The following is a 21417-nucleotide window of genomic DNA, read 5'->3' on the forward strand; positions in this document are numbered from 1 at the left end:
ACATAGGCCTTTGATGACCAAAAAGAAAAAAGGAATTAATTAACACTTTAAATAAAGACGATAGTTTGAAAGACCAAAATGATTCAAGACATGGAAACTATAATGAAAGACAGACCATTACGAAGTTGGCAGAGGGACTTCCCTGGTGGCGTAGTGGTTAAGAATCTGCCTGCCAGTGCAGAGCACACAGGTTCGTGCCCTGGTCCCGGAAGATCCCACATGCCGCGGAGCAACTAAGCCTGTGCGCCACAACTACTGAGCCTGCACTCTGGAGCCTGGGAGCTACAGTTACTGAAGCCCATGCGCCTAGAGCCCGTGCTCTGCAACAAGAGAAGCCACCGCAATGAGAAGCCCGTGCACCGCAACGAAGAGTAGCCCCCGCTCGCCACAACTAGAGAAAGCCTGTGTGCAGCAACGATGACCCAATACAGCAAAAAAAATTAATTAATTAATTAATTAATTTTAAAAAGTTGGCATATTTTCTCCATCATGCTGTTTTCCTTCTCCATCAGGCTTATTTCTACCTTCTCTCCTGATCCTTACTAAACTCCAAAAGTTACCTCGAGCTTGTAATACCATTGGATGTGAAAATGGACATCCAGAGAGTCTTCTGACTAGGTCCCTCAGATAACACCTGGCAGAGCCAGGAATTCTGAACCTGTGCTCTGTCCACTTATACTCACTTGTCCAAGGACTGGTAGAAATCTCATTTTTTTTTTTTTTTGAGAAGTAATCAAGCATCTAAAAGGTCTGTTTAGCTATAAAATGGGATTAAAGGTTAACATTAATGAATTCATATTAACAGTGCCAACAGCAACTGTACTACTTGACAGATTTAATATGAGTATCACAAGCCATATGTGAAGAATACTGTTAAGATAATTACATTAGGATTTCACAGCATCCACCATGAGGTTTTCTCCTCTTCTGACAAACACAAAAAGCAATCCTTTCACCATAAGCCAGGTAAATGCCATTGAAGGGCTTGCTCTCTGAATTTGACTTCTATATATAACTCCCATAATTTGGGAGGCTTAAAAGCATTTTTAAGGTGTTTCCCTTTTAGAGAAGGAGAAGGAAACTACATGCTTGAACTTCCTAATATGTGCCATCCTGATTAATTTTAACAAACTCTAATATACAACAGAGATTATTGAGTTTTTGTTTGTTTTTGTTGTTTTGGGGGGGTTTGTTTTGTTTTTGGCCATGCTGCATGGCTTGTGGGATCTTAGTTCCCTGACCAGGGATCAAACCCGTGCTCCCTGCAGTGGAAGCACAGAACCCTAACTACAGGGTTAGGACCGCCAGGGAATTCCCTGAGTTTTTAATTTAAGAACATTTTTCAGTTGTTATTGTTGTAGCTGTTTTAGCACAGTTGGCCAGTTGTGCTATTCTGAAGCAGTCATTGACCACGGAGGTCCTTTGACTGCTCAAAGAGTAGCACTACCCACCATTGCCATCTTGTCTGTGAGGACCCTCACCCACTCAACTGGAATGGGACTTCTTCATATACCATCTCATCGATCCTTACAACCACGTGACAACATAGATAGTGTCCAAATCCCTCTTTCCTGAGAGATGGGCCAGGAGCAATCATTGAGGGTTACATGGGGCTAGAGCAAGGACTCAAATGAAATTAAGAACACATCCAGAGCCAAGAGTGGAGCAGACCAGAAAGCTAGAAAAGGAAATACAAATGAGTCACCCAGCCAAGTGGTGTCTCCCAGCAGAAATCAGAAACATGGACAGTTGGACCACGATGTTGACAACAGTAAAGCTGGTCCATTTGACATAAGGGACATGGAGACATGCAGAATAAAAGAAACATAATTAAAACTTAAATAGACCCCCCCCCCTACCCCATCCCCAGTGCTCACTGCCCTACGTTGCTCCCATGGCATCTTTACTCTTTTCCTTTTGAGGGTATGCTGTTGAAAACTAGGATTGGTGTACTTGGATGTGGCTCTGGGTCAGAAACAGAAAATGCCAAACCATTGCATAGCTTTCCTCTGAGGATCAGAGATAATGTAAGGACCTCTGTTGCATTAACTTCTTGTTAATGATTTTCAGAAGAAAGTTCAATCGTTTATTTTTTAAGATCATGAAATAGTGTGAAACTCTTGGCTACTTTCTGTTGTTACCATATGGCCCGATTATATCATTTGCATTTTACACTTCAAAATGTGGTCAGCACTAAAAGAGACACATTAGGGAGCTCTGGGACGAAGGAGCTAGATGTTCCTGGATAAAACGTGTATAATCCAAGCACCAGCCTCCTCCTTTCTGCCCTACAAGATGTGCCTCTAGTACCCTCTGAAAAGAGGAAATTCCAGAGGACTGACTGGCCTTATTATTCCTCCAGCTTAGATAGCTATACATATTCCCAGTTCCCTGGTTTGGTTTTTCATCTTGTAAATTGCATAGCTTCACATATTTGTTGAATGTCCATGGCCTTTGCTTCTATTCTGCTGGCTTCATGGAAAACTGATCCTACCTAGATTAAAGTGGATCTCTGGTCCAGGAAAAATAATGGTGGGTTTCATACTAGCTATGGCTGGTTTTCTTCTAACCTAGGTAAAAATACACCTTGCCACCACATGGGTTTATTTATTTCCAAAGACCACCTGTCTGATCTATATGACAAACTCCTGTTCCTCCCATTCATTTGAGTGTGATCTGATTTCTTATAATAACTTTAGCCTTATAACGAAGACACAGTCACCCTCTCTCTGCTCTAGAAGTTATTATACGGCCAGTGCTACCTCTCAGTTTAAAGGTGTTGCTCTCAACTCAATAACTGAGATGAAAACATTTCTCCTAATGTAAGTGGCTTAGAATATTCACTCTTCCATCCCAGAGGCACCAAGATGATGAAAACTCATAACAAAGATTAAGTTATACAATGGGTATCTAAGGCATCCAGTTTTCTCAGTCCCAGGCATCGATTAAAATTTTATAGGTCACTAGTACCAAGATGGTGACTATAAATGTCTAACCTTGACCTATAGGAACATGAATCTTTCAACGTTTAAGCCACTTCACTATTCTCCTTGGGATGATAAGATAACTTTCACTTGGCTTGGAGGAATTTTTATTAGTTTCCAGGAAATGTATGCAACCCATGATCAATACCATAAGAACAAGAGCCATTGAGAAACAATAATTAACAAAGGAAGAATAAAGGTTTTGGACTAACACCAAGAATTTAAAAAGACAAGAAAGTTTTACGTATTCCAAAAAAGAAGTAGACAATTATCAGGATTTTATATTCTGCTTAGCCATTTCACCTTTCCTAATAACTCCCCTTTATCAGTGGTGATACTCTTGCAGAAATCATTACATCACTGCTATGACTAATTCCATAACTATTCTCAAATAGTGCCAGTTGACTATTAAGCCATGACTGTGGCCTAATTCTTAACTGATTGACAGCCAAAGAAAGGTCACTGGTCACAAAAATACATGCTAAAAGTCTGGAAAAATCACTTGACGCGCATTACATCTTTTGGTGGCTCAGATTTACAGTTTCTTTCTTTCTTTTTTTAATTCAAAGGCCATGAATGCAGATAGCTTTCAGTTGTCCTTGTGTTCCTTGCCTGAAAGAACCCTTTAATAAAGTACTCTTGAAATGGTTAGATGAGTAGCAGAAACAATTACATCTTTTCAACCCCAATCACAACCGTTCTAAGAATTTGATGAGTAAAAACCATTGGGCAGATTTTAAGTCAATAGTGGCCCTCCAATTTCTAAAGTTCTTTCAGAGTACAAACTACGTTGCTTGTACTCTTCTGGCATGGTTTTGCTCATTTGCAGGAAAACCATCTTTTACACCACATCCTCACATATTGATATATTGAGGAAATAAACAGCAAACATCACTTCCCACCCATCTGCTAAGCTTGTTAGGAAGATGAACACCCAGTGTTCAGATGTTTTTCACTCAGGTTTAAAAATCCATGCTCAGCATAATTTGCTTTTACTTTTCAAGACACATTTTAATCCAGCAAGAGGAAATTCTGCTCCTTTTTTGAAAACAAATGATACCAATAAAGTAGATGTTGGACACTGTCAAGATACACCTACAACTGGGTTTCTGTTGAGACTCTAGAAACAGAAGCAACAATTCTGACAAAAGACAATTTTCTCCGATTTATTATAAGCAAGTCCAGAAGTTACTATTCATATAGTGATAGTGTAAATCAAAGTACCAGATGAAATACTAAAAGTGAGGGTAAGGCACTTTATTATTTGTAACAAACTGTTTTCAAAAGATCTTTACACTCATGCATCAGTACCCAGAATTACACAAGGTCTTGGGTTGCAAACATTTTAAAAGTGTGAAGCAAAGCAATAAAATCAATTGAACACACAAAAACCTGGCAGTCACACTGCTCACTGGAAACTGAGCCAAATGCTGTTGTATAAGAACCAATGAGAATGGAAGGTGCATGCATCCCTAGATTTGTCCCTTCCACTATTTTTGCTTCCTCTTCTACTTAGAATTCCAACTCTTCAGGGGAAGTCTGTCCTTCTCTCCTGCTTTTGATTTACTCTTCACATCATAAAAGGTGGAACTGGTGATTTTGCAAATTATATGTCAGTAGGAGAGAAAACAGCAATGAAGCAGATACACAACTGAGAATTTCTAAGTTTTACCTAAAACAAACCCTTGGAGTTCTATGTAGCATAATATATTTATAATATCAATGTTGGTTTCTTTGTGTGACTACAAAATGAATATATTATAGATCTTTTAAGTTTTCACAATGACATGAAGAACCTCAGCTGAATGGGTACAACTTCACCTGCTATTTTGCAAAATTCAGTATATCAAGGGGCAACAGTTCTTGGAAGCACCAAAATGATCCTGCAGGAGTCATAGTGAGATTCTAATGAAAAGGCAAAGGACAAGGTCTGAACAGGAAAGGATTCTGAAAGGTGTCTATAATCCAGTGCTTCTCAAATTATAATGTGCACTCAGTTCACTTGGGACCCTTGTAAAAATGAAGATTCTGATTCAGTAGGTCTAGGATGGGGGCACAACTCTGCACTTCTAACCAGCTCCCATTTGATGCTGACGCTTCAACTCTGTGGGCCACATTTTGAGTAGCAAGTATTTAGTAGCCCATCCCCTAGGAACAAATAAATTCAAAACAGGGAACTATTTAACAATAACTATTTATGAAATAATTGCTATGAATTAAACCTAGAAAGCATTGGCACTGTGAGAAAACAGATCAAGTGTAAGAAAGATAAATAGATGAGTTTTATACAGAAAAAGTAAACTATTGTAAATCAACAGACATTTATTATGGACTTATTATATGTAAGGCAATGTCATATGAGCAATAAAGGATAAATTTTTATGTATATATATATATATATATATATATATATATATATGAATGAAATAGTCTCTACTCTCAAACTGCTTTACTACTCTAGTTTGTCAATTCTCACCTTTCCTCAAATAGGGTGCACCAATCTTTAGGGAGAATTCCTTTTATCTAGTTACTGGATTCTATGCCCTTCTGCCTATTCTGAGAACTTCTTTTAGCAATTATCCCTCACTTTCCTGTATCATGCATCTGTCCTCTTAACCGCCTTCCCTTCTGGCTGTTCACTCATTGTAAAGTAATCTTATCTACCCTCTACTGTCATGGCCCCAAGGTTATGGCTCCCATCTCCATCCAAGGCAGAGAATTTTCTCCTAAGATAAAGTCCTAATTTCTACTTGCCTACTGAACATCTCCTGCTGGCATATGCAGTTTAACTGAACTTACCATATCTACAAAACATTCTTCTCCTCTTTTTTCTCTGTTTTCCAGAATCCAGCCTTTCCTCTGTATCTCACTGCTACACTCAGTCTCATAACTGGCTCTCTCCCACCAGTCTCTCTCCACTCTGTCCATAATCCATATTTTTTACAAGAATTCTCTTCTTATCAAATAAATCTGAATGTCAGAACTTTTCTTATAAATTTCAGCACTCTGAAAGCTAAATGTACAAACTTCTTAGCTCCACATAGCAGATAAGGATCCTGACAGGCTGGCCCCAGGCTATCACTTTAATCTTCTTTCCCACTCTCCAAACCACACACACATACGACATATGCCTAAACTCCACTGCTCAGTTCACCAGTCACCAAGGACATCACACCCTCTTATGACTCTGCCGCTGCACATCTTGTACCCTCTGCCTGGCATACCCTTCCTTCTTCTCTGCCTGGAAAATTCCAATTCATTCTTTAAGATCCAGCCCATTCTCCATGAAGATTTTTCTGTTGGAGTTAGGCATTTCTTCCTCTAAGATGTCTACAGTACTCACTTCATACTTCTTTTAAGGCACATATCAAATCAGACAGTGCTGTTAGCATTTGTTTTCTCCACTAACACAAAAATTCCTTGAGATCAGACACACTGCCTTACTCTTCTTCCTGTTACCAATGCCAGGCAGAGTCTCTGGACTAAAGCAAGTATTCAATAAATAAATGTTTATTGAATGACTGAATGGACATAAAACAGAAATTAATATTGCAAAACTGCAGATGACAAATGACTTGTACATATTAAAAGGCTTATAAGCACACAAAGGAAGGAGTATTTACTATGTACAATTACGAGCTAAAATACATGCAATATGACCTTTAGAGTAGACATTCAAGTACAGCCAATGCAGGAACAGGAAGTGTGAGTTGGGCCTTGAAGGACACATCACTCTTAGATGGCTGTAAGAGGTGGCTTTACCTGTAAGGAAGCCATAGGGGTAAGGCAGATAGGTAACTATATGCTGTATGAAATAAGGTGACCACCCTGACTAGGGTGGACAGTATTTTTTAAAGAGAAATAAAAGATAAGCTTGATTAAGGGACACAAGAGAGGGGAGGATAGGTATCAAACTTCAGAGGAAATTGGCTTGGCTGTGGTAGCATATAGAACTGTGTGTAGCACGCCACACCCTCCTGTGGTACCAAATCACATTTATTATCAGAAGTTGTTGCTAGTTTCTTTATATCATTCTTGGGGCAACACAGGTTCATTCTTTCTTGTGCTGACTCTACATACTTCCAATCATAAACTCTCTTTGTAATCAACTTCATAATAGTTAGTTGAAACTCATCTGAAGTTATTCTCAGCTTTCCTTTATCAAAATGAATCACCCATACATACAATATCTCTTCACTGGGCCTTTTCTCCTCTGCTCTTTTTCCAATTTTCCATTCCAGTTCCTAGAGCAGGGAAGACCTAAAGAGATTTGAGCGGAGCTGAGGAATGCTGACTCTCTCAGATGCTGCATTTCCAGCCACTTGGTTGACTGTACTGATAGTGAAGACTAATGAAGTGAATGGAGTCCCTGCACCGGCTCACGTCCACTTCAGTACCTGTAAGGCCATCCTGGTTCTGGGAATCTCCACACCAGTCACTCCTCTGGATTAAAGCACTAAAGGCAGCTTCCAAATTGCTAATGATACCAGAGAAGAAAAAGAGAGTAAGCCATTTTCAATTGCTGCTGCCTGCCTGGTCATTCGTTTCTTAGGTTAGTCACAGCAGAAATCAAGTCCTATAGAAACATGGCACATGAAGTCAACTTTAATGCATAAATTATTAAAACACTTGGTGTAAAAGGGTGTCCAGATGAAATTAAAAGTTTACCTTCAGATTCTTCTTTTTTTTTTTTTCCTTTAAAGCTTTCTTAGGTATAGGCTGGAAAACTGTCATTTCAAAAGCAAGGCAATTTTCTCTCAAACAAGTAAGAGATCTGAATTTACCTTTGGGGAAGACTGTTCCTTTGATTTGAGATAATTGTTCCAAATGGACCCCTTTAGTGACACAAATGTAAAGGAAGTCCCCACCTATTATTGTTCTTGGGGAAAAATGTGAAGTAAACTGAGTGCAGGTGTTTTCAACTGACAAAATAAATGTTCTGTTTGGTAATGTAAACCGTGGGGTACAGGTTTTAGCCAGATTCTTCACATTTGTTTTTTTCAGGGAAACATTTCATTTACTATACTGTCTGATGGAGACAACCTGCTGCTTGTTCTTATGAAGATGTGAGTGTGGGAACATGTGTGCACATATGCGTGTGTATCTTCCTGACTGCTTAAAGAAGACATGTCGGAGAGGATGAGATAAAGGTCACACTAACCCGATCTTGACCTCATGATGGATGAGAGACAGTAAAGAGAACTAGACTGGGAAATCGCAGAGAAACTTGCACTGGACCACTGAGGTCCTATATATAGAATAATTTAAGACTGAAACCTCCAGAAAGAATTAATGTAACATATAGATTTTCAGATAATTTATAGTCATTTTGCTGTTGGAATTAGAGGACCTGGCCACACTCCCTTGAGGGTAAGGGCTTGAAATTCTTTCCAAGGGAGCAGATATTCTCTATCAATCATCCTCAGAAGGTACCACTTGAGACCAGAAATGAGGCCTGAGGAAGTGAACCTTAGTTTGGAATGAAGGAGAAGCACTTTGGTCTCTCTGAGATGCCTGCAGATGTGAACTCTAAGGCCTAAATAGCTGTGAACATTCCAGGAGGTATGAGTGGGGAGAGGCTGGGCAGGTGGACAGTAAAGCAGTGGGAAGGGGATTCTGAGGGTAGCCCTGCTCTGTGTGTTTTGAGAGTAATACCATATAGTCACAGATATATGCTAACATCTAGAATGTATTTCCCTTCCAATGCTCCAAGGCTTTACCAAAGCCTTATTCTCAGCTGTGCTTCTGGGGAATTTGAAGAATGATCCTAAAACATGCTAAGGAAAGGGGGTAAAGGAAGGAGCAGCACCCCTCTCCCCTAACCAGGGCCACTGTGCAGGTCAGCAATGTCACCCAAGAAAGGCTACTTACCCTGTACTATAAGAGCGCCTGCCTGTACACCTTGGCTTGACAAGGAAGTCACAATGAAAGAAAGAGATGCACAGAAGGAAAGTACCAGAAGACTCTTATAAAGACCCAAAGAGCAGTTTGAGGAGCCTAATTCCTTCACGGGCAGGTAGGGACAAAGCCATAATTTGCATATGAATGAAAATGTTACCTAGTTCTAGACACACAGGTCAGTGAGGACTAGACATACAAGATATTTAGAGAGTTTCATTGTTATTTTTTTCTAATTATAAAGTTGATGCATGTTCATTGTTGAGAAATTAGAAAATAAAGGTTATCAAAGAGAAAATTAAAATAACCCACAACTCTACCAAGAGATAACCATAGTTACTGCTAGGCAGTTTTGTAATCTGCTTCCTTGATCAGTCATTTACCTCTGGGTTAAAAGAAATCCAAAATTATTTTCTAAAGAAATTCTTTATCCCACCCATAGATACTTCTTTGATTCACCTCTTAGCCAAGGTGAGAGGGTCTTTTATTTAAGCATGCATCCTTACTTTCAAACGAGGATGTTAACCAACCCCTCCTTGGCTCTACCTTATACCTACCCAGCAACATAGAAAGACTGAATTCCAGGTGTTTATGAAACAGAGTATAAGCTTGAAGTCACTCCCCCCCCGATATTTTTCAAAAATTCCACTTAGAAATTATTGACCAAGGATGTTCCAAGGCAAGTGCAATCCACTAATTTCTCTTTATAGACCTAAGTCCACCCTAATATGCCCATAGAACCACACACTTAAACTATATTCCTATTTTCTCATTTGACTTGGTGACATGAACATTTTCTCAGGTTATTAAATAATCTTTTAAAACACCATTTATAAAGCTACATGATAACCATTTGGGGAATATCTCATAATTTATTTGGAAATTTAGTTTAGTTCCAGCTTTTCACTGTTATATCTAAAACAGCAACGAGCATTTTTGTACACAAATCTTATATCAAGACAATTAGAGAATGGAACAGAGAAAAACACAAGAGATGGATACTATAGTAAAGGGTCATATGTGTCATACACTAATGATTAATTTTAGAAAGATTATAATATAATAAAGTTTACTAACATTAAAGCTAAGGTGAATAAAAGGTACAACCTTGTCAGTAATTCTAAATGTGTCAAAAATCTGCCCATTAATTAATTCACTTCCCACATATTTATTGAAGATCTATAATTTATAGAGCACTATATTAGGTATTATTACATCAATGATCCATTGTCTATTCATATCAGAACGTTTTTTATTCTGTCTGACTTTATGCAAGATTTGAGGTGGCCATGTCATGTCAGAGGGTACAAGTCATAATTTACAGAGAATCCAGGCTACTAAACATTATTATTAAAAAAATCAAAAAGGGGCTTGCCTGGTGGCACAGTGGTTACGAATCTGCCTGCCAATGCAGGGAACACGGGTTCGAGCCCTGGTCCGGGAAGTTCCCACATGCTGCGGAGCAGCTAAGCCCGTGCGCCACAACTACTGAGCCTGCACTCCAGAGCCCGTGAGCCACAACTACTGAGCCTGCGTGCCTAGAGCCCATGCTCCACAACAAGCAAAGCCACTTAAATGAGAAGCCCGTGCACCGCAACGAAGAGTAGCCCCCACTCACCACAACTAGAGAAAGCCCGTGGGCAGCAACGAAGACCCAATGCAGCCAAAAATAAATACATAAATAAAAATTTAAAAAAAAAAACAAAAAGACTGCTTTATGAAACTGCCAAATTTGTAATCTGATTGAACTTATTATTTAAAAATTCACCTTCCCTCAAAGCTCTCAAATACTGTGAAATAGAGTCAACATCTAAGTGAAATTCTACAGGAGATTTAATATTTTTGGTGATATAGATAGCAAGTATGTAAGAAATACCACATCTCTTCATTTTCTACAAACCAACTTAATTGTGAGTTCCCCTTCTGCCTGGGTGGTGGGAAATTCAATTTAAGTCATTCTGAGGGTACCCTATGTTGGGTTGAGGTTCAGGGTCTTTCCTAGTTCCAAGGCATTATTTAGTCCCTTGTGGTCGTTGGCCATCTGTACAAAGTTGTTGGTGCTAAGACAACCTCTGTCCCAGCCTGCATAATCTCTCTAGATCTGCCATTCCATGCTTCTGAGGTGCACTTGGGGCCTGGAAATATTGAGCAAGGCCAGCATCCCAGGCCTACAACCTATCCCTCTGGCAGCCTCTGACCTTTTCCTCTGAAACTGTACTTTTACCACAGGGTACAGCAAGGGAGCAAGCTATGTGACCCTTTCTTCAGGGACCCACAGCTCTGCTCTCCCCTCTACAAGCCCAGAGGGAATCACTTTTGAGTCTCAGATCTCTACATGTTTCTTCAAAAGCAAAGCAATCCTCCTGAATTGAGTTTATCGGGCACTTGCTAAGCACAAGCACTGTTCCAAAAGCTATGTATGTATTGTCTCATTGAATTTCATCCAGTCTTCACCACAACCCTGTAAATTAGGACTTATCTCTAATTTATGGAAAAGGAAACTGAAGCTCAAAGAGTTCAGGTAACTTGCCTAAGATCACACAGCCAGAGGGCTGGCACTGCAATAATCACTCCCTATTGCTCTCAATCTTACATTTCTGTACCTTATAATAACTCTTATCCTTTTAAGATGACAGAAAATTGAGACACCAAGAATTTAAGTGTTTTATTCCAGAGCACACAATCCAATAACCCAATATTCCTCTAGTTGAACATTAAAAAAAAAAAAAAAAAAAGGATTTAGGCTCATGAGCACATAAAATTTAAGTGAGACATCTTCATAGCACTGGCATGAATATACATTTAGCTAGACTTGTCAAGAGAATAGGGACTTAACAAAAGGACCAAAATGCACTACTTAAAAAAAAAAAAAGTATATATATATATATATATATATATATATATATATATATATATATATATAATTTAGCAATTATCTACCTAGTGGTTTCTATGGGAAAAATTCTGTGTTTCTGTGTTCCATGCTCTGAGATATAAGAAAAAGACCCCACCCTTGTCTTGCCAGAGCTTGTCAGCCAGTGGAGGACACACAGGTATACAAATAGATCAAAGAAGCGAATAAAAACAGGAGGAGGAATGCTGAGAGTGGCAGAGTGTAGGCTGAGCGTGGACACAGTAGCTTCAAGTTTCCAAACCAGAGTGGAGGAGCGTGGGTACCATGGCAAACAGTGTGGGTGACCCTGCCTCTCTCCTCCTCCCAGGGGAGGAGAATGTTGGAAGCTCAGCTGTTGCAGAATGTAAACCATACGGATTGCCCAGAGTTACTGACTTGCCTAAAGCCATAAAAAAAAATTTTATGAGTTATTTTTCACTTCTTTTTCTGCCAGGATCAAGTATCAGCATTGTTATATTCAGAAACACGCCGCTTTTAACACACTAGAGAAGAGCTGGCCCAACCCGGGTAGGCATAAAACAGTTGTCAGAGGCAGGAAGTCTCCCAGACTCCAGCCCCAAGCTACAGCAAAGTAAATTTGAGACATTCAACAGATTTCTAACGTGCTGAGATGCCTGAACTAGCCTTCGTATTTACTAGTAAAGAGACAAAGAATGTTGTTTTGACAGAGCCAAAAAGAGATTTCAGGCAGATCTGGAATACTCAGATGAGTTTTTCTAAACTCATCTAAAAATCTAAAAATTAAAAAAAAAATCACTGCTCAGAACCTTAAAACTACTGCAAAGGTTGCTTCTCCAGGGCTGGTGGCCTCGCACTCCTTTAGGGTATACCCAACAGTACCAGGGCTTCGCACTCCTATAACAGATCATTATACTCCATCTGTCCCCCCACCATTTGTTGAATTCTTTACCAAAGAGAAAAATGTCCAGAGACTCCAGTTGCTTGGGTTTTAGGTTTTGACTGACTCCTACCTACCCCATCAGGGGCCAGGATCTCCATTTTCTTTGTCTTTTACTTTTCAGGAGACCCAGAGAATGAAATCCAATACTTTTGTCTGCCTCTGCTGTTAAAAGCCTTTTTCCCCTGGCCATGCCACAGCTCCCTAGAGGCTCATTAAGCACATTTACATTTGGCTCTTAAAATCCTAAATAGCCCATTTCACGCCTAGCAATGGTGTATTGATGAAAGAAGCACTCAGCGAGGGCCTGTAGGATGAGAGTGAGGACTCTTTTGACTCCAGATATCTCCCACAAAGGATTTGTACATGCTGTTAAGGACTTAAACAGAATCACGTGAGCAATAGACTATTGTTAGAAAGACACATGCCCACAAACATCACCATTAGGTACTGTCAAATGTACCTGTTCATGTGCAGAAAAAATGGCAAGAGTCTAAAATTTAGTGGAAATGTACAGAGGGGTGTGTGTGTGTGAGAGAGAGGCAGAGAGACAGAGAGACACAGAGAGAGAGGGAAAGGAAGAACAAGCAGAGAAGGAAGACATACGAGTAGAAGGGAGAATCTGCATTGGATTTTAGTGTAAATCTTCCCCTCCAAGTTGTAAGGATAAAAATGAGAAAATAGGGTAGGGGGACTAATAAAAGTATATGAATCATGTTTAGACTAGATGGCGATGAGCAAGATATGCCTGGATCATAGCCGGCTAATGAAGGACCAAAGGGCTCACATCTCCCTAAGATTCAGGTGGACACACTTGGGAAAAAAAAGGAGACTCAATGATTAGGATATTTTTCTTTGACAATATTTCTTTCCAGCTACACCCCACACTTAACGTCTGGAATAAAGTGATATTCATTTCTGTGACTTCACACCCTCTGGGGGGGGCGGCGGGGGGCGGGGGACAGAGTATCAGCACACAATATAAAGTGTCTTTTCACTCCTACTATCCCCCTCAAGTTGAATATTTATTCAACCCCACACCAGTTTTCTTGACATTAGGAGGTCAAGGTGCAAAAGAGAACTTTTGTTTTTCATTTAATATCTTTCTGTATTTTTTAAAATAAAAGTAATAGATGCATATGATTAAAGTTCAAAGACAATAAGGATTATCTGTGCAGTGGGATAATTCACATTTTGGTTTTCTTCATTACATTTTTTTCTATATTAAAAAAAAGACTCAATAAAAATGTTTTCAAGGGTAGAGTAGAGGGACAGGGCTGTCCACTGTATTACTTTTATCTTCCTCTGCTATGTATGTAATCTGGTTAAAATTTATAAACAGGAGAACTTCCCATTACAGAATAGATATGTTTCTGACGACAAATGCATAAATCAACCTTTTGCCATTATATTTTGAGTGTACCAAGAGCATTTGCTGTTTACAGAAACATTTCATGAAATCCTCCAATAAAAGTGAATAATCTAGCTCTATGTATATAAAGCTGTAGTTGGTAACACTTTTTAAAGTAGAGTTCATGTGTGCAACATAGACAATTGATTATGAATGCAGGTCCTGGAGCCAGACCACCTGGGTTGGAATCACAGTGCTGTCACTTTGTACCTACATGTGCTCAGGCAAGTTATTTAACTTCTGTTCCTTCTCATCTATAAAATGTACACAATATTAGCAACTCTTTCATCAGGTTCATGTGAGGATTAAATAACAATCTATTTAAACCACTCATGAGCTGGCACATAATAAACCATCAATGTTTACTATTTTCCTTATTAGAATTACCACTATTACTTGTACTGTTCTGTTTGTACTAATGTTATTACAGTGCTTGGGGAAGCTGCAAGTCAGTCTTTCTTCTTCCTCTAACTAGATGGATAGCACTTGAGGGCAAGACTGGTCTCAATTTATGTCAGCTCCAGTGCTAGAACGGACACTGGTGACTGAATAAGACATGAGGACATTTTAAAAAGGTTAAGGGGTTTAGTATCCAAAATATATAAAGAACTCTTACAACTCAACACAAAATAAATCCAATTAAAAAATGGGCAGAGAGGGACTTCCCTGGTGGTGCAGTGGTTAAGAATCTGCCTGCCAATGCAGGGGACACAGGTTCGAGCCCTGCTCCGGGAAGATCCCACATGCCACAGAGCAACTACGCCCGTGAGCCACAACTACTGAGCCTGCACTCTAGAGCCCGTGAGCCACAACTACTGAGCCCACGAGCCACAACTACTGAAGCCCGTGTGCCTAGAGCCCATGCTCTGCAACAAGAGGAGCCACAGCGGTGAGAAGCCCACACACCACAACGAAGAGTAGCCCCCGCTCACCGCAACTAGAGAAAGCCCGTGGGCAGCAATGAAGACCCAATGCAGCCATAAATAAACAAACAAATAAATAAATAAATAAATAAATAAATAAATAAAATTGGGCAGAGAATCAAAGTAGGTATTTTCCCAAACAAGACATACATATGGGTAACAGGTCCATTAAAAGATGCTCAAGATCACTAATCATTAGGGAAATGCAAATCAAAACCACAAGATATCACCTCACACCTGTTAGATTGGCTATTATAAAAAAGACAAGAAATAGCAAGTGTTGATGAGGACATGGAGAAAAGGGAACCCTTGTGCACTGCTGGTGGGAATGTAAATTAGTGCAGCCACTATGGAAAACACTATGGAGGTTCCTCCAAAAAATTAAAAACAGAACTACCATACTATCCAAGCAATTTCATACCATACCAAGCAATTTCACTTCTGGGTATTTATCTGAAGAAAATGAAAAGACTAACTCAAAAAGATATATGCACCCCAATGTTCACTGCAGCATGATTTCCAATAGCCAAGAAATGGAAACAATCTAAGTTTCCATTGATGGATAAATGGATAAAGAAGACACACACACACACACACACACAGACACACACACACACACACACACACACACACATATATAACGGAATATTACTCAGCCATAAAGAGGAATAAAATCTTGTCATTTACGACAACATGGATGGAACTTGAGGGTATTATGCTAAGTGAAATAAGTCAAAGAAAGACAAATACCGCATGATCTCACTTATATGTAGTATCTAAAAACAAACAAATAAAACAAACAAACCTGAGCTCATAGAGAATACATTGGTTGGTTGCCAGAGGTAGGAGGGGGGCGGGGTTTGAAATGGGTGAAGGTAGTCAAAAGGTACAAACTTTCAGTAATAAAAAAATTAACTCATGGCGATGTAATGTACAGCATGGTAACTAGAATTAATAATACTGTATTACATAGTTGAAAGTTGCTAAGAATAGATCTTGAAAGTTCTCACAAGAAAAAAAAATTCTGTAACTTTGGTGACATATATTAACTAGACTTATCATGGCGATCATTGGGAAATTTATACAAACATCAAATTTTTTTTTTTTTTTTTTTTAATGTTTAACCCCACTTCTGGGCTGGGTTTTTTTTCTGTTTTTTGTTTTTTAATTAATTAATTAATTACTTTATTTATGGCTGTGTTGGGTCTTCGCCTCTGTGCAAGGGCTTTCTCCAGCTGCGGCGAACGGGGGCCACTCTTCATCGTGGTGCGCAGGTCTCACTATCGCGGCCTCTCTTGTTACGGAGCACAAGCTCCAGACGCGCAGGCTCAGTAATTGTGGCGCACGGGCCCAGTTGCTTCGCGGCATGTGGGATCCTCCCACACCAGGGCTCGAACCCGTGTCCCCTGCATTGGCAGGCAGACTCTCAACCACTGCGCCACCAGGGAAGCCCAAACATCAAATTATTATGTTGTACACCTGAAACCAATATAATGTTCTATGTTGATTATATCAATAATTAAAAAAAATTTTTTTTAAATGACCACTGAAAATCTTAATTAGTTGCAGCCAGCATGCAACTAACAACTCTGATACTTAGCAGTATACCTGGGACAAAAATAATATACATGAAGAATATTCATATAATTAAACCCTAATTTTATTTTTCCTAACAAGGCCTTTAGGAAATTTAGGGCCATCAAAGCCGCAGCTAAGTGAGGAAAGGCAAAGCGTAATTAGCAAGCCAAAATCAGTTGATGTTTTCAGTGAGGTTTATGTCTTGTTAAAAGGAAACAATTTGTACAATCCTCACTAAACACACCTCATCTATCACTCTCACAAGTCCTGCTCTCCCCAGGGCTCTCCGAGCAGCTCTCCCCCCACAGCTCCCCACGTTCTGCTAGCAGACTTTAAATGTTTGCCAAATGAGAGTGAAGCCTGGCATTTGAAATTGGCCTACCCCATGACATCTGCTACCAAGGGGTCTCTTCAGCCAAAGCACGTGTTTTATAAGCTATGCCCCCAAATCCAGTGATTCTCACATCAATGAAGTCCTGGGCTGCCAAGGGCACAATTTCCACATTAGTCTAAACTACCAAGGTTAAGCCAGACTTCTGATGTTGATTTTATTGAGTTTATTTTGTGCATGTGTTGTTGTGTGTGTGTTTGTGTCTGAATCAGTAAAATTGTTAGTTATAACCCTTCTTAAGGTTTATTCTTCATGTAGATAGTCTTTTAAAACAATGCAGCTGGGCTTCCCTGGTGGTGCAGTGGTTGAGAATCTGCCTGCCAATGCAGGGGACACGGGTTCGAGCCTTGGTCTGGGAAGATCCCACATGCCGTGGAGCAACTGGGCCCGTGAGCCACAACTACTGAGCCTGCATGTCCGGAGCCTGTGCTCCTTAACAAGAGAGGCCGCGACAGTGAGCGGCCCACGCACCGCGATGAAGAGTGGCCCCGCTCGCCACAACTGGAGAAGGCCCTCGCACAGAAACGAGGACCCAACACAGCCAAAAATAAATAAATAAATTTATTTAAAAAAAAAAAACAATGCAGCTGCTTAGAGAGTGTCTGGGGTTGGAGAGTATGAGGAGCAAAACTTGAGCGGGAAGAACCAGACCTAGTCAGGCCCCTCCACTGAGGTAGAGCACTATGGAAGGTAAACATCAAACCTCTTCTCATCCCCATCCCCATCTCCATTTTACAAGGGAGGAAACTGAAGCTCAGAAGGATGGAATAACTGCTCCAATGGCACAAAACCAGTAAGTGACAACCAGGATTAGACCACAACCCATGCTCTCTCTTAACTTCCCTCACTACATTGTCAGAGTGTTACTCAGAAAAACCCAGGAAGGGTTGAGAGGAGACCCTAAGAGGAGGATATGTTCAACTTCATTCATATTCAGCTGGTCTTTAACAAAATTGAAGTAACTTTTTTTTTCCTGCATTTTTAAAAATTAATTTTTATTGGAGTATAGTGCTTTACAATATTGTTTCAGTTTCTACTGTACAGCAAAGTGAATCAGCTATATGTATACATATATCCCCTCTTCTCTGGATTTCCTTCCCATTTAGGTCACCCCAGAGAATTGAGTAGAGTTTCCTGAGCTATACAGTAGGTTCTCATTAGTTATCTATGTTACTAGCAGTAGCAAATATTTACTGAGCAGATACTACTTGGAACACTCACTACTAGGTGAGATGGTATAAAATATGGTCCCTACCTTCAAAGGCCCTAAGAGTCAGTCTCCAGGTTAAGACACAAAAACAGAGAGATGATCACAGTTAACAGTTATCACAATCTACTGCCGGCCTCTTTTCAAGGATTACCTCATTTAATCTTCACAACTTTACTCTCAGGTGGGTGTAATTATATCCCCACTTTACAGACAAGGAAACTGAGTCTCAGGTGTCAGCCCTCCTAGAGGCTCTGAGGAGGAATCTATTCTATGCCTCTCTCCCAGCTGCTGGTGAAAGCAGGTAACCTGTGGTATTTCTTAGTTTGTAGATCCATCATTCCAGCCTCTGCCTCTGTCTTCACATGGCATTCCCTCTGTGTGTCTGTGTCCAAATTTCCCTCTCCTTATGAGGACACTAGTCATATTGGATTAAGGCCCACTAATGACTTGACTAAAATTGCAAAGACCCTATTTCCAAATAAAGTCACATTCACAGGTTTTGGAGGTTAGAACTTCAACATGTCTTTGCTTTTTTTTTTGGCGGGGGGGGCACAATTTAATGCGTAACATAACCACTACACTATACTGCTCCCATAATCCCCCACAAAATAAACTATATCTCCCACAAAACCCTATCAAAGAGCTATTTTGTACTGATGGGGTTCAGGGCAGGTTGTCCCCAAATGTGCCACTTTGGCATGTGGGTGATTTCAAGTTGAAGACAGTCAAGGCCCAACAGACTGAAGAACAGCTTTTTAATCTCCCCCTTAACTGCCTAAAAGAATTTATATAGGGGGGTTTGTACCAGGAAACGAACTATTACCACAGATAACTTTTTACATCAGAAAGACTTATCTGCATGGTATGGCAAACATTTGTTTACCGAACATTTGCTCTTCCCATCTTACTGTGAATTTTCTTTCTCCCCTTTGAAGATCCAGACCCCTACCCGCTTCTCCTGAGCTCAGCATGAAATTAAATTTTTCTCCTCTTAATCTGTCTCATTTAATTATTAGACCAGCTAAAGAACCTAGAAGGGAAGGGAAAAGTTTTCCTCCCTTACAGTATTGTTTGCATATTCTTTTGTATTTAATAAACGAAATGAGATCGCCTCTCAACACCTATTCTAGCACAATAGTGCCATATTATACTGAACAATTTGGGAAAAAAAAAAAACAACCCACGAAAACCAAAACAAGGAACCTCTTTGACCCAGGGCACCATGATCCTAACCCTAATTCCGGTAGTGATTATTTAGAAAGAATTATCTTAGAGTCCTGAACTTCATTTGGCACCAAGTTAATATTCTGAACCAGATTTAGCCCAAACGACTATAAGGTATCTGGAAATAAGTCATACATAGAACTCTAGACTATCTAGAAATAGCAAAAAAAGGTCCTGATGGGTCCATCCACCACATTTTATAGGTGATTAACATGAGGCTCAGAGGTCAGTGACCTGTCTGAAGTCACAGGGCTAATTATGGCAGCAGCAGGAGAACACAGTTCTCCTGGCCTGCAGCCCGAATCTCTTTTCAGGACACACAGAGCTGCTGGTCTTCTGCCTGTCTGTTCCAGATGTGCCCAGAGGTGTTCCTGCTTCTTTGCACGATTTTGGAGCCCCAAAGAGCTGAGTAGGTCCATCCAGGGGCACACACATTTTCCAAGACAAGTGGGCTCCTACCCCACATGCTTTCTGAATATCTCATTTGAATGGCGAAGCTGAGCACCGTCAGTCAGGGTAGCTCGAATGTTCCGAGTGCCAGTGTTTTGCTCTGGGTCCCAGGAGCCTACTTTCTCTCTAGAATCCTCAGCTGTAAATGACACCTTAACAGCACTTCCTTTCTTCATTCCTTTCAGTTTGACAATTCAGATATAAAAACATTTGCCAAAGATAAGTGTAAAGTAAAAGACTCCAAAGAAAAAAATTACATAGGTTCACCTTGGAAAATATGATTCTCTTCAATTAGGTCCAGTTGGCAGCCTGTGATCAGACGGCTAAGCAGAAAAGATCCTCATTAAGAATGAGATTTCCCAGGCCTGGGCAGTGGAAAGGAGAAGCTTGCTCTTTCCAAGATTGTCCATACAAAGCAGGGTGTGGGCTATAGTTATGTCAGTGTCCGGCTTTACAAATAATTCTCTTAGTCAAGTGGCCTTTCCACCAAGAGTTTAAATAAATCAATAATTAAAAGCTCTAGTGTGCATCAAAATGGAACTCTAGTTAATGGTCGTTCAATGGATTAATTTAGATTAAAATGTCTGTTTCCATGGTTCTCGTCTGAGAATCTAAATCACAACCCCATCTCACCTCATTTTTTGAATTCTGACCTCTTGGGGCCACGATGGCAGATACATTTATGTTCAGGTAGTAAACTGGGTATGAGATATGGGGAGGATCAGGAAACTGGGGTGTCACAAGTCTTGACTTCTGACACCCAGTTTAGTAATGCTCTTCCACTTTGCCACCTGAAGAGTGAGGAATTTATTCCTGGGTATACGGGATGTATTAGAGTACCTCTGCATTGCCTGCCTGCCTGAAATTCCATCCCAGCCCTTCTCCCGCTGAAGAACTCCTGCTCAACCCCAATGCCTGACCTCCCAAGACAGCCTAAACGCTCCCACAGCTCTCAAAGGACCTTTCCAGTGCTTAGGGGCCATTCCTCCCAGTGGAATGGTGATGGGGAAGGGCCAGTGGGGAAGCCACGGGCTAAGGAAGCAGCAGCATTTAGAGGAACTAGGAGTAAAAGGAAGAGTATGGTGCCTTGAGCCTAGAGACAGTGCCTAGAATGAGAAACCAAATCTGCCTTGGTCCAAGGGGTGGCACAGGATTGAAAAGAGTTGCAGTCAGAGATCAAGGGCCAGGTTGATGGAGAGCCACAAAAAGCAGAAAAGAACAGCAAGTGGGAACAAACGGGAGCGTGAATCTGGGGGGGCTACACTGGACTTGTAACCAGGCTGAGTGGGTGAAGCCCAGTCTAGGTGGTATCAGCTGCAGGTGTAAGAATGTTTGTGGCGGAATGGGACAGGGTGTTGGGATTGGGTTAAGATATTATCATAGGTCAAAAGCACGTGCAAGAACATTTTCCCCATTGCATCATGTTTTTCCTGCCACTTGACAAGAGGGGGTGCTCTTTATCACCTCTGTGTTCCTGGCACCTAAACACACCACACATACCACAGAGCACGTGCTCAACAAGTGGGTATTCTTGTA

Source organism: Balaenoptera acutorostrata, chromosome 8 (assembly GCF_949987535.1).
Source record: "Balaenoptera acutorostrata chromosome 8, mBalAcu1.1, whole genome shotgun sequence".
Classification (NCBI taxonomy): Eukaryota; Metazoa; Chordata; class Mammalia; order Artiodactyla; family Balaenopteridae; genus Balaenoptera; species Balaenoptera acutorostrata.